This window comes from Ciconia boyciana, chromosome 9, assembly GCF_034638445.1.
Source record: "Ciconia boyciana chromosome 9, ASM3463844v1, whole genome shotgun sequence".
Lineage (NCBI taxonomy): Eukaryota > Metazoa > Chordata > Aves > Ciconiiformes > Ciconiidae > Ciconia > Ciconia boyciana.
Window position 1 is genome coordinate 8,163,825 of NC_132942.1, and position 11,597 is coordinate 8,175,421.

The following is an 11,597-nucleotide window of genomic DNA, read 5'->3' on the forward strand; positions in this document are numbered from 1 at the left end:
AAGAAACATAAGTCTATTTCTGTGAGATTGATCTGCTGGCACCAACAGAGCGATCAGCTGGACTTCTAGGAGAGCGGCAACAAACAGTAAATTAGGTGTCAGCCCGCTGAGATTTCAGACAAATTAGAAAACGAAACGGTGATGTTGCTATGCTGTGCCTTTCAGCAGCTGCTGGCTAGGCTGACAGCTCCTTGCTTTCCTGCAAGCCGGTTTAAAAGGCCCGTGATTCTGCTGCGGTGGCTGGTGGCTGTGTGCTAAGGTGAGGGAGCCGGTGGCCGGGTGGGACCTGCCACCAGAATGCCCCGTGGGGATACTGCACCCACTTCCCGTGGCACGGGGCTGGCAGCGACCATCAGGCACCTTCAAACTGAGCTGTTCCTCCCACCAGCCAAAACTTTGACTTCCTGTCAATTATCTATATTCTTAAAGCAAACTTAAAGCTCTTCCTGCTTCTCTTAGAGGGCTTTGAAATACAGCTACCCAAAAACCAAAATGCCAGCACCCTGTGTGCAGCAGGAGCGCTGGGCAGGCTCTGCAGGGTGCTTTGGCCGGTGTGAGCACGGGTGATGAATCACCCTTCTGCTACAGCCTGCTTTGAAAATAAAATTTCTGCATCTGCTAAGCAGCATCCCTGAGCAGCATCCCTGTTAACTTGTGCAGCCCTAAGATAGATCTGGATTTTCCTTCAGGCCCCCCAATTCCACCTAACCGTGATGTTTCTAAATCTCTCTCTTCTCCTGACAGCAAGATATTCCTCACTGTGCAACTGAAGAAGAAAGTGAATCGTGTTCAGAAACAACCATTCCCACAGGAGGTCAGTGGGTCAAACAACTTGAGTTGCCTTCACAGACTGTGATGGTCTGATAACAGATGTTTCCACCACGGCACAATATTTCAGTAACCGTTGTTTAGCTACACTAAGGAGGATCTGAGGACTGGACACGCACCCCACGGAAATTCTGTCTTTATCCCCAAATGCTGACCTAACATATAGTTTAAATTCTGATCCCAAGGTGCTCCTTCTCCCATTCCCATTGAATAAAGGCAAACACTTCCCATTTTCTCCTGCCACTTTTATCATAGAAATGAATTTTCCTTTTTGGCTGAAATGTCTGGAACAAGTTAAACTACTCCCCGAGAAATTATTGCAATAGCTGGATGTGCAAGACAGGCAGAATGAAGAGTCTGCAAACAAAGTGTGGGGGGGAGAACACTTTCAAGTGTTTTATAATTACTAAGATTTTTTTTTAATTCTGTTTACATTTAACTTTGCACATTAAATTCATAACTGTGGTGTGTGCAACCAGGTGCAGTAGAAGTATACAAAATCTTATTAAGAGGAGCAAATGAAGAAGATGGGAGGATTTGGGATGGGAAAGGAGGGGCGTTGTGATGGAATGAGCACCTGCTGATTTTCATCCTTTCTAACAATAAATTGCTTGTCAAGAAACTCGATGGGGACCAACTACAGTCAGTTAACTATGCACTTGAGAAAAATAATTGGAATGCAAAATGCAATGGCTCACAGCAATCTCCAAAACGTCCTGGCTCCTTGGATTTCCATCCAGTGGGCTCTGCCTTGCTGCAGCTTGGCATCGTTCAATGTCCTTTCTGCTCCTCTCTTTCACTTGCTGATACTAATTGCTGTGTTATTTTATAAACCTTGTTCAAACTTAAATACAAGAGTCTTGAGCAGTCTGGCTGGATTGAACTATTGTGTCTGCATCTTTTCAGCCCTGCCAGTGATGCTTGAAATAAAAGAGTTAGATTTTAACCAGGTTTGCTATTAGAACAGAAACAAGGATCAACTGATTACTGGTCTCACTTAGGGAATTCTCTCATCTGACACTGGTGCTTAAGCATTATTGGCCACTTCATATTAATAGCTGTAGAAATGAAAGTTAAGTGTCATCATCCTTGTTATACAGAGGCAGAAGTCCCGGACCCAGTGAGAAGTGACTTGGTAAGATTGCTCAGAAAAATAAGTGCCGAACCAGAAATTTAATCTCCACCTGGGGATTATTTAAAATTCTCATTGCTGCCACAGAAAAAGGAGAAGGCCCTGTGCAGAGAAAAACAATGGAGATGTGGGTATACTTCAGGATTTATATTTCTGTTACTTTTCTATGGTCACAGATGCACGTGCTCCCACAGGCTGGCCTGCATCCTGCACCCTCTCTTGAACAGCGAGTCACGAGAGCCCTCCGTGGATCCCAACACCACTTATCTTTGGAAAGGGAGGTAAGGTGCCAAATCAAGACCTGGACCCAGGTCTGAATCTGGGTTAAAAACTCTTGTCAGGGATCCAATGAGCCCCCCAGCCTCAGGCAGCTGGAGGTAGCGGGCTGTTGGGCAGATGAGTAATACTTGGTGAATTGAAGGATCCCAAAATCTTTGCTGAGCGTCCCCGGGGCCACCTGAATGCATCACCCCATTCCCAGCAAAACTCTGGAGATTCTTAGACTGGGCAAAGGCACTGAAGCAGGAATGCGCCGCAGTGGGACCCCCCACCAACCCACACCTGCAAACCCAGGGCTGAGACAGCCCAGGCTCCCCACAAGCACCTGGGAAATCTAAGCTCAGTCCAGCACAAGCCCAGAAGCCCGGCCAGCCTGAGCCTGCTCAGCAGCGGGATCTTTTCCATCACATAAGAAAACATCTCCTGCAGAAAACAGAGGAATGAGAGCTTATCTCCGAGATATGTCATCTCTCTGTGCCACCTTCAGCTCAGTGTTATCGTGGAGTTGCCAGGGGACTCTGACCTTTGTGGGAAATGTTAAATCATTGCAGCTTTCATATTGTTTAATTTTCCTCATTGATTAGTTTCCATCTCCCTGAAGGCAAGAGGATTTGACTGAGAGCCAGAGCTCAGCAGTACCCAGTGCTGTGGGTGGTATTGAGCTTTCGAGAGAGAGAAAGCTGACAAAATAAAATGCAGCGAATGACTTTCAAAAATAAAGACAAGAAAACGAATGACTTTCAGAATGGATGTTTTTCCTGACCTGGACTAAAATCTCACTACTGTTTCCATAAAGCTTTAACTCCCAGAGACAGACAAACATTGACAGCTTATTTCAACTCCAAACCACCGATTTCATTTGTTGCAGCTACAGAAATGTCATGTGGGCCTGGTTGGTTTTTTGTTTGGTTTGGGTTGGGTTTTTTGCCAAGAATCGGCTGTATTTGCTGTGGCCCCCCAAGAGCAGGCTTGCGGGTGCACTAGCCATGTGTCCTCGCCAATGATCCAGGATGCCGGGGGCATGATGCTATGTGCCAGCTCCCCACCTCGCCACCCTCTCGTGGACAGGACTTCCAAGTCCAGCCTCGAGCAGGCAGGAGGAGGAAGAGCTGCCTGTTCAGCCGGCACAAGTAGAGCTGCTGCTGGGGAAAAGGCCAGCAGAAGCAGGGTACAGAGCTCGGGGGAGGCAGTTTTTCACTGAGGGGGGGCCAGTGCGGCTCCCACGAGGATGTCCTGCTTCTCTAGACCCAGAGCATCTGTCCTCACATAAATCCACCCCTGTGCCAGACGTGCAGAATGAAGCAGAGCCGCTGAGTAAGGAGGGGACCCATTGTTACAGCCTGTGTAATTGCCTCGAAGCTCGTTTTGAGGAACCATAAGCAGTAATCTCCCTCTTAATAGAATAGCCAAGAATAGCCATGTCTGGGCAGCTCTTGCTACTTGATTAATCTCATCTCGGCCCCAGCCTCCCTCTCCCAAAGCTTCTTCCACAAAGCCCTGACTCGCCTCTTTCCACTGAGTCATGCACAGGACAGATCCCTCGACTCCCAGGCTGTTTGTTCAGTCTCATTATATTTTTAAAGCCTGGGCTGGTTCTTTTCCTCCTGCCATGTCCAGCCAAGTATATGTTGGGATCTGGTTTATGAAGTCAGGTTCTGCATCTCCTGCCAGGAATCCCAGTAACAGCCTCCAAAGGGGATCTGGTGCTCAGCACATCCTGTGCCATGCTGGCCGTGCCACAGCTTTTGGCATCGGTAGAGGAGGAGCCTTGTTGCAGCAGCCGGTGCGGGGGAACACACCACTCTTCTGCCCAGTCATTCCCTCCCTGGTCCCAAGTTTCTGGGGTCTCTAGCATTTTCAAATGGTTGTTACACCTCCCCAGACTGCCTCCCTCCTGCTCTCCCCTTCTGCCCACTCCTCTGCTGCTCCTCTGCGGTTCATTAACAGGGACCTCCGCCCATGAGGCTGCAAAATCGTTGCCCTCGTTTCTGCCAACAAGTATCAGAGACATGGAAAGAAAAAAAAATAAAACCAAGAAGAAAACATAAAGCCAAAGAGTCGTCATTGCTTTTGTTGTTTTTAAGGGTTTTGTGCTATCCCATGTCAGCTTAGGTGAGGCCAATATAATAATGGCAGTAGATAATGGAGAAATACCGAGTATTAAGAAGGAGTTTCAAATTAATCTCAGCTTTATTTATTTATTTTTAAGTACAGCAGTGCACCTCCTAGCTCCCTTATCTTTTTGGGTGCACCTGGAACTGTGAAAGCTTTAAACTTGCAAATCCAAAGCTTAAACGGGGTAAATAGTTTTGCTTCAAACACTCCAGAATGCTTAAAAAAAAAAAAAAGAAAAGGGAGAAAAATCGTGCTCTATATTTGGCCTTTGGATTTGTTGCGTGAGCAGAAGAGGAAGGTTTGGGGGAGCTTATGGATTTGTACAGGAGCTGAAAAGCTTGTGCCTGCTTAGCAGCCTTCATTGCAACGCACGCAGAAAGGAGAGAGCTGCTCTTCTTGCCTGCCAGCGTGAGCTCCAACACTGCCCGTCCATCCATGATGAAGGGTCCTGCTGCAACATGGGCACTGGGGATGGATTTCCCCCAACTCTACTCAGTGCCTTTAAAAATTGCTTTTTAAGCATCTCTTTTCCCATCTCAGAATAAAACTTGCCTTCCTCCTACTGCAGTTATTTGTGGAAGCTTTATAAAGTGTCCAGGAAAGAGAATCATTTCCCCCCTTCACTCCTGGGCCCTTCAAAATTAAAAAAAAAAATTAATCATCTTCCTAGAAAAACAATAGTGATGTCAGTGTGTCTGAGTGATGTCAGGACATGGAGACAGTCCAGTAACTAACCCCGGAAGGATCCCCACGGGTCTCTGCTCCAAAGGAGCCTGCAAGCGGCAGAGCAGGGAGCTGTGCCCTGCCAGCAGCGCCGGAGGTGCTGTCAGCAGAGGATGCTCCGCCAGCGCAGATTTTCATCCCACCGCTAAAGAGTTCTGACAGCCTAATGACACCGCCTGCATCCCTTGCTGTGGAAATACACTCCAGTCGCATTGTCCATGGCATTTCTACGCTGCAGAACGTGCAGCCAGGGGCACCAGCGAAGGGGTTCTGACTTTGAGGCAAAGCCTGGCCAGAGGGATGAGGACAGCTTAAGCCATTTGCCAGAGGCAGACAAAGGGGGACAGACCAAATCCCATCTCTCTGATATAAATAAGTTTTCTAACCCACTGGGAGCACGACAGAGTGAGTCTGTCAGTAGCGGGGCATTTCCCACTGCTTGGGGCTGTCCACCATGGGATGTTATAACCCGTTGGTCTGACCTAGGAACGAAGAATGGGATTTTCCCAGCATTTGGGGTACATCATGCCTGACTCCTCAAGGTTTAACTTTTGACCAGGATCTTGCAAGCTCTCTGGGGTTGGAAAGAGGATTTATGCTACACGGTCCATCTTTTAGCTATTTGCAGCAAAACAGGGCACTGCATATAAGAAAAAGAAGAGCCGCAGCAGCAATTCACTGACCCATGAATAAAATTTGATGAGGAGATGCCTCCATTCAGTCCTGGCTACTTTTTCCATTTACACCACACTCCCCAAAGTACCTGGTGGTTGGTTGTGAACAGTGAGCAAATCTGCCCAGAGGACAGAGCTCAGGTGGACTTGAGTTTGATGTGAGTGAGAAACCATAATGTAATGGGGTTTAAGGTTAAAACCCCTGTTTTTAAGGTAACTTTGGGAGTTCAAGAGCAGGTTAATCTGCCTGTAGAGTCAGATCCATTTCCCAGCTTTTCTTTGAGAAGAAAAGACAACGGTCCACATGCTTTCTGCAGGCTTAAAAAGCAAGGAGCTGGAGAGAGCTTCCAATCTATTCATATTAATTATATTTCTTTCCAGTCTTGACTTTTACAGCACTCCCCAGTTTGAGCTCCTCATTTTTCAGTGTTTGGGGCTAGCTGGCAGGTTTTCAGTTTCCATCAGTGGACTAAAGCGGATGGTTACCCCCAAGTGCCTGAGAGCACCCAGAAGAGCCGGTGGAAGTCTGGAGGAGGGAGCAGAATGGCACTGTCCTTGCAAGCGGAGAGAATGAAGAGGGACAGCCACACCACGATGCAGCCCTACCTGCTGCTTTCCAGTAATCACCCAATTTAGCTGGTTTTTTTCCCTCTCTCTTCTTTTTCACTATTAAGATTTATGGGGAGGAAGGTGCCCAGCTGCACCTGAGCGCAATAAACCTCTTGCAGCTGGTAAAAACCGACAAGCTATTCTTCCAGCTTGTTAGCAGTCAGGAAGATGGAAGGAAGTGGGAGGAATCAAGAGGGTGAAGTTTTCTAATGCCTCACTCATCACTGCCGAACCCAGCGCTATTTATGGTGCAATTATCACTGCAGACAGACTCCTTTATCATCCAGCCAATATTCTGGGTAGAAATCCTATTGCAGCCCAGCCACTCCATATATCATCTGGGCACAGGCAACGGCCAGGTGAAGAGGTTCGCTTGCGGAAAACACATCTGCCAGACACTGCTTGTCCCTGGCATCCCTGCCCACCCTGTATTTATGACCAAGGAGGAGGCTGACATCCTTCTGCACTCCCAACAGTGCCCAGCGCAGTGGGAGGAGGTGAGGACAGTGTAGGGCTGTTCTGCACAGCAATGCCAACGGGGGCTTCCTGTGGGAACCTGCTCCTGTTGGGGCACGAGGGACGGTTTTTTACTAGTAACATGAACACAGAGCCAGCAACAAGTCTGCTGGACTGAGGATGGCTCAGGGTAGCAGGGAAGGGAGAGGGTTCTGCAGAGAAGTGACAGGATGTGAGTTTTGAATTCCCTGTGGTTTCCTAAATGAGCCACAAGGCAGGAGAGGGGGAATCAAGCGCCTTACACCCTGGCCGTGTCTCTGAACAGCAGGTTGCCTGGGTCTCTGCATACCTCCACAGCTCTGGTGCACCCTCCCCACCTCCTGCCTGGCCCCATCGCCCGGGCTGGTGCTGAAAGCATCATCCTCAAGGAGTCACCGTGGGTGGGAAGTGCAGCTCTGCAGACTGAAATTTGAATTTTTTTTCTTTTTTCTCTTCCCAAAGTTCCTTTTTCTCTAGAGAGGAAAACTGTGCCTTTCTCCTTACTTTGTGCTGAAATCCCTCCTGAAGTTTGTCTGTGCTTCCCCATGGGGCTAGAGGGTCTTGGAACAAACTCCCACGCAGCCCACTCCTCTGGCTGATCTGGGACAAGACCAGAGCAGACTGGCTCAGGGACAACACCAGTGAAGCCAGGTTTCCTCTTAAATACCTATCTGGAAAAAGACTGTGGTGTAGATTCTCTAGTGTCTAATAAAGGTTGAGCATCCCCTTCCCCTCCCCATTGGCAGATGCATTTCTCTTTTTCATTGCCTGTTTTTACAGACCTCGTCAGGACCTCATTATATCTGGAAGCCTATTCCCCTGTGTCAAACGTGGGTGGTACTGGGCAGCTGCTAGTGGGAACCAGCAAGAATGCACACAAGGCTGCTGAGTCACATAGCCTAATTTTCCTGGAGAATCGGACTAAACTCCCACCCACGTCGCTGTTTCCACTGCCAGGGCAGAGCTGAGATGCGCCCTGGTCTCCACTCCACCATCTCCCCTTTATCTTTCATTGCAGAGAGCCGGGCTGCATTTATTAAGGGATGAGCCTTAATACTTGCAAGGAGTGAAATTCTTGAGGCAGAGGAGCTAAAATAACCATTGCTCACACTTCCTGTTTACCTTCTAATTGTTGCTGACTCCCACCTTTTCACGTTCCTGGTGCTTGAAAAGGGAAGAACAGATCTAGGCAATGATGTAATTTAATACCCCAAACATATTGGCTTAATTGCAATCCCCATAAGCCAGCCACACAAAACTCTAAACAAATTCGATTAATTTATTTCAATTTGCACAAGTCTCCCTCTCAGACTGTAATTAATGGAGGGAAACAATTAAGGTAAACACAGCACAGCTGAGAGAGCTGTCCTTGCTAAAAGTCACATTTTATTTTAATAATGTTGTATTTATATAAGTTCCACGCTTTTAACAAGTTTCCCATTTCCTCAATGTTTAATCAGTCCTGTAAATATTTTGCCTGGGCTGAAACGGTTTTGTGAAATCAGAAATCAACAGGGAGGACACGGGGCAGGGAGAGACTAAATCATGAATGTGTGCTTGGCGGGACATGGGCTGTGGGCAGAGACTCAGGCAAGGGGCCAGTGTATATATATATATATGTATATATGGCCCTATATAATCTCCCTCTCTCCACAAGCTGGCACGCTCCAACGGAGTATTGGCGATGGCTTGCTTTGCTGAGGTTTGCTTTAGTTGGGTGTTAGTGCCCTACACCCCGGGAGACCTCACTGAGCGGGCAGTGCCCATCGCTTTCACCCACTGCAGCAAACATCTCCCCATTCCCAGCTGCCATCTCCGACTCTTACAATCTTACACATCCAGACTGAAGCTAATTGGTGTTCACTAAGACTTTGATAGCCCCCAAGAGAGCCCTTAGCATCAGTGATGGCTCTCTGCATTACTGTGCCGTCCAGGGACATGGTCTCACCTGGACCCTGCCATGGCAGGGGCTGGACAGAGCAGTGCTGGGGGTAATCCTGCATCCCCCATCCTGTGCCCAGCCTCAGGTGTGTCGCTGTCATGGGACTGGGGACAGTCACACACTGGGAGTTAATTCCTCCTCCAGGTGCTCCCCGAGGGGCTGAAAGGTGGCTCTGAATCAGACAGTGTGGGAGGGCTGGGAGGAAGCCCCATGCAGCTGCCCCAAATCCAGGGCTCCCTGGCTGCAGGTTGGCAGCATCGCTGATGTGATGGGCCCAAATGGGTTTTATAATCCCTGTAGGAAAAGCCTGTCCCAGTAAATCTGTTTACTAAAGGTGTAAATGACCCATGGTCATGCTAAGACAGCTCCACCTGATGTATCTTCCCAGGTTTCCTGCTCCTGCGTGGATCAGGGCTTGGCTTTGCATGGCTCCTGTGTGCAGCACAGCCTAAGGACATGCCAGCGAGGCATGTCCAAAATGCCACTGAACGGGAGGCAAAGGCATTTGTCCAGCTGCCGCTTGATGTCTGCTCCAGGTCACCTTCAGCACATGTCCGCAATCACCCTGCTCTGCCTCATACAGGACAGAGACTGATTTCACACCAGGCACAGCCTCGCTGGAGGAAGCGATGGGGCCGTTTCTTCAGGGGGACAGGCAGGTCCCACTCTAACTGCTCTGGCAGCGGCTTTGAGTCACTTTTTTCATCACTCGTCATTCTCTGTCTTTGAATACATCCTGTGGGTGAGTTTTCTAAAAAGAGACGGCACATCTGTCTTCATTGCTTTCCTTTATTTTCTTTGAAAAAGCAGGAACAATATGATCCGTCTTTCATTGCACCAACTGCTATTGCTAAAGGATGGGAAAAAATTAGGTGCTGGTTTTCTCCCTTTTCTTTCCGCCTTCATTAACCTTAACATGTACTGTACTCCTCTTCCAGCACGAGCGTGGCCTTGCTAGAGAAGAAGATCTTAGCCCGAACAATCTCGTGTTGATTTTCCGCTATCTCAAGTACCGGCTGGTCTAATTAGTTTGGAAATGAGCCATTTGTTAAAGAAAGACGAGGCACAGCCTGACACCTGCTGTATTAATTACTTGCCTCTTTAGCTAATTACTTGCCCACACTATTAGGTGAGGGAAGTTGTCACCGATGTCTTGAGTTGAAGGTGCTGAATGGGAAGGGAGGAAATAGTGCTGTTGGAGAGGAGGTCGGGGGAGCTGGAGGATGCGTTTTGGCATGGTGGGAGTGGGGCCAGTGCTAGTTCTGGTTTACACCTCCCCAGGGATGTAAAATCCAGGTGCAGGATATGTCCCACCATCCGCAGAGGTGGGGGCTGGATGCGGTGGGAAGAGGGACCCATTTGGAGAGTGGTCCCCTGACTACTAGGGATGTTGTGGGGTCACCCTGGGCAACACATTGCTTCTTCCAACCCCCGGTTCCTGCCTGTAAAATCCAGAGAAGGATACAGATGTCCATTTGAAAAGCTCCAATGACGAGTGTTATATAAAGGCCAGAAATCATTACTAGTTATTGTTGGGATGCGCAGGGGAGTAGTGCACGTGGAGATGGAAAAATACAGGGAGGAAAGAGATCTGAGCAGCAGAAAGCAAAGCACGGCAGTGCAGGCAGGATGGAGCTCCTGTGCTGCAGGGTCAGGCGGCTCATCTGCCCTCGGACCCAGAGTGCCTCCGAGGAGCAGACGGACCCATCTCTCCACGGCTCTGGCTGCTGATATGGGGGTGAAGTTGCCATGCATGCTGAGCCTGGGGCAGAGAGGCTGGAGGTGCCCATAGCTGCCAGCCCCAGCCATGCCAGGCAGGACCAGATTTGGCCTCTCCATGGGCTTGTGACAGAGGATGAGGTGAAGCAGGAGCCCTTGGAGCTGGGGAAGGAGCCATTCCTGGCTGCCCCAGGTCCTCTGTGTCCCCACAGAGTCAGGCCACAGCAGCCTGGGTCCAAAAGCTGCCCAAAATGGCCTGTAAAGAGTTGAGCATCTCAGGAGGGGATGGTTTCATGGGAGCCAGTAATAAGCCCAACATCCACCTCACAGTCTCACCTGATGGTGGGGATGCTGGGGTTCCCTCACCCAGGTAGACATCTGGGGCAGGGTTGGGAGAGTGGCAGTGTGGATGTGGCCAGGTCCCTCCCAGCTGCCCCCATCCAGATCCCAACTGCTCAGTGAAGCTATCTGTCATCCCAGTGGGGCTGCGAGATGCCGTGTCTGCTTTTGCAAGGGGTCGTGGGACACCATGATGTCCCAGTTGTGTGCTGGGAGAAGAAGTTGCCTCATCTCCCACCTTTGAGCCACGACCAGCAGGGTGGCCAGAGGAGGATGGGGAGGAGGACACTCCCCAACTGCCCCGGTCCCCTGCTCCAGTCCCAAGAGAGCAAACAAGACCTTGCTGGCCGGAGTGGAGAAAGGATCTTCCAGGACAGACCCTGTGCACCTGGGAAAGAGGAGGTGGCCACAAGTGATGCACTGCACCAGTCCCCAGCTTCACTTCTGTGCTGATGGAGAGCTCGGGGCAGCCCAGCCCTACTCGCTGTGCAGGGCCAGGGCTGAGAGTGGGGCTGCTTTTGGGGCTGGGGTGAGAAAAGCATGGCCAAGGCTCTGGCAGCGGCTGATGCTGCACATCCCCTCTGCTGTGCCTTCCTCCTCATCCGCACTCAGCCTCTTCCTGACATCTAGTGGGAGCAGGGCAACACGGCAAAGGGATCCGGTGCCAGCTCCAGACTCCCAGACACAGAGCTACGTGCTAGCCACCCGGCCAGGCACAAGGCCTGGGCTGCCACAGTCACCA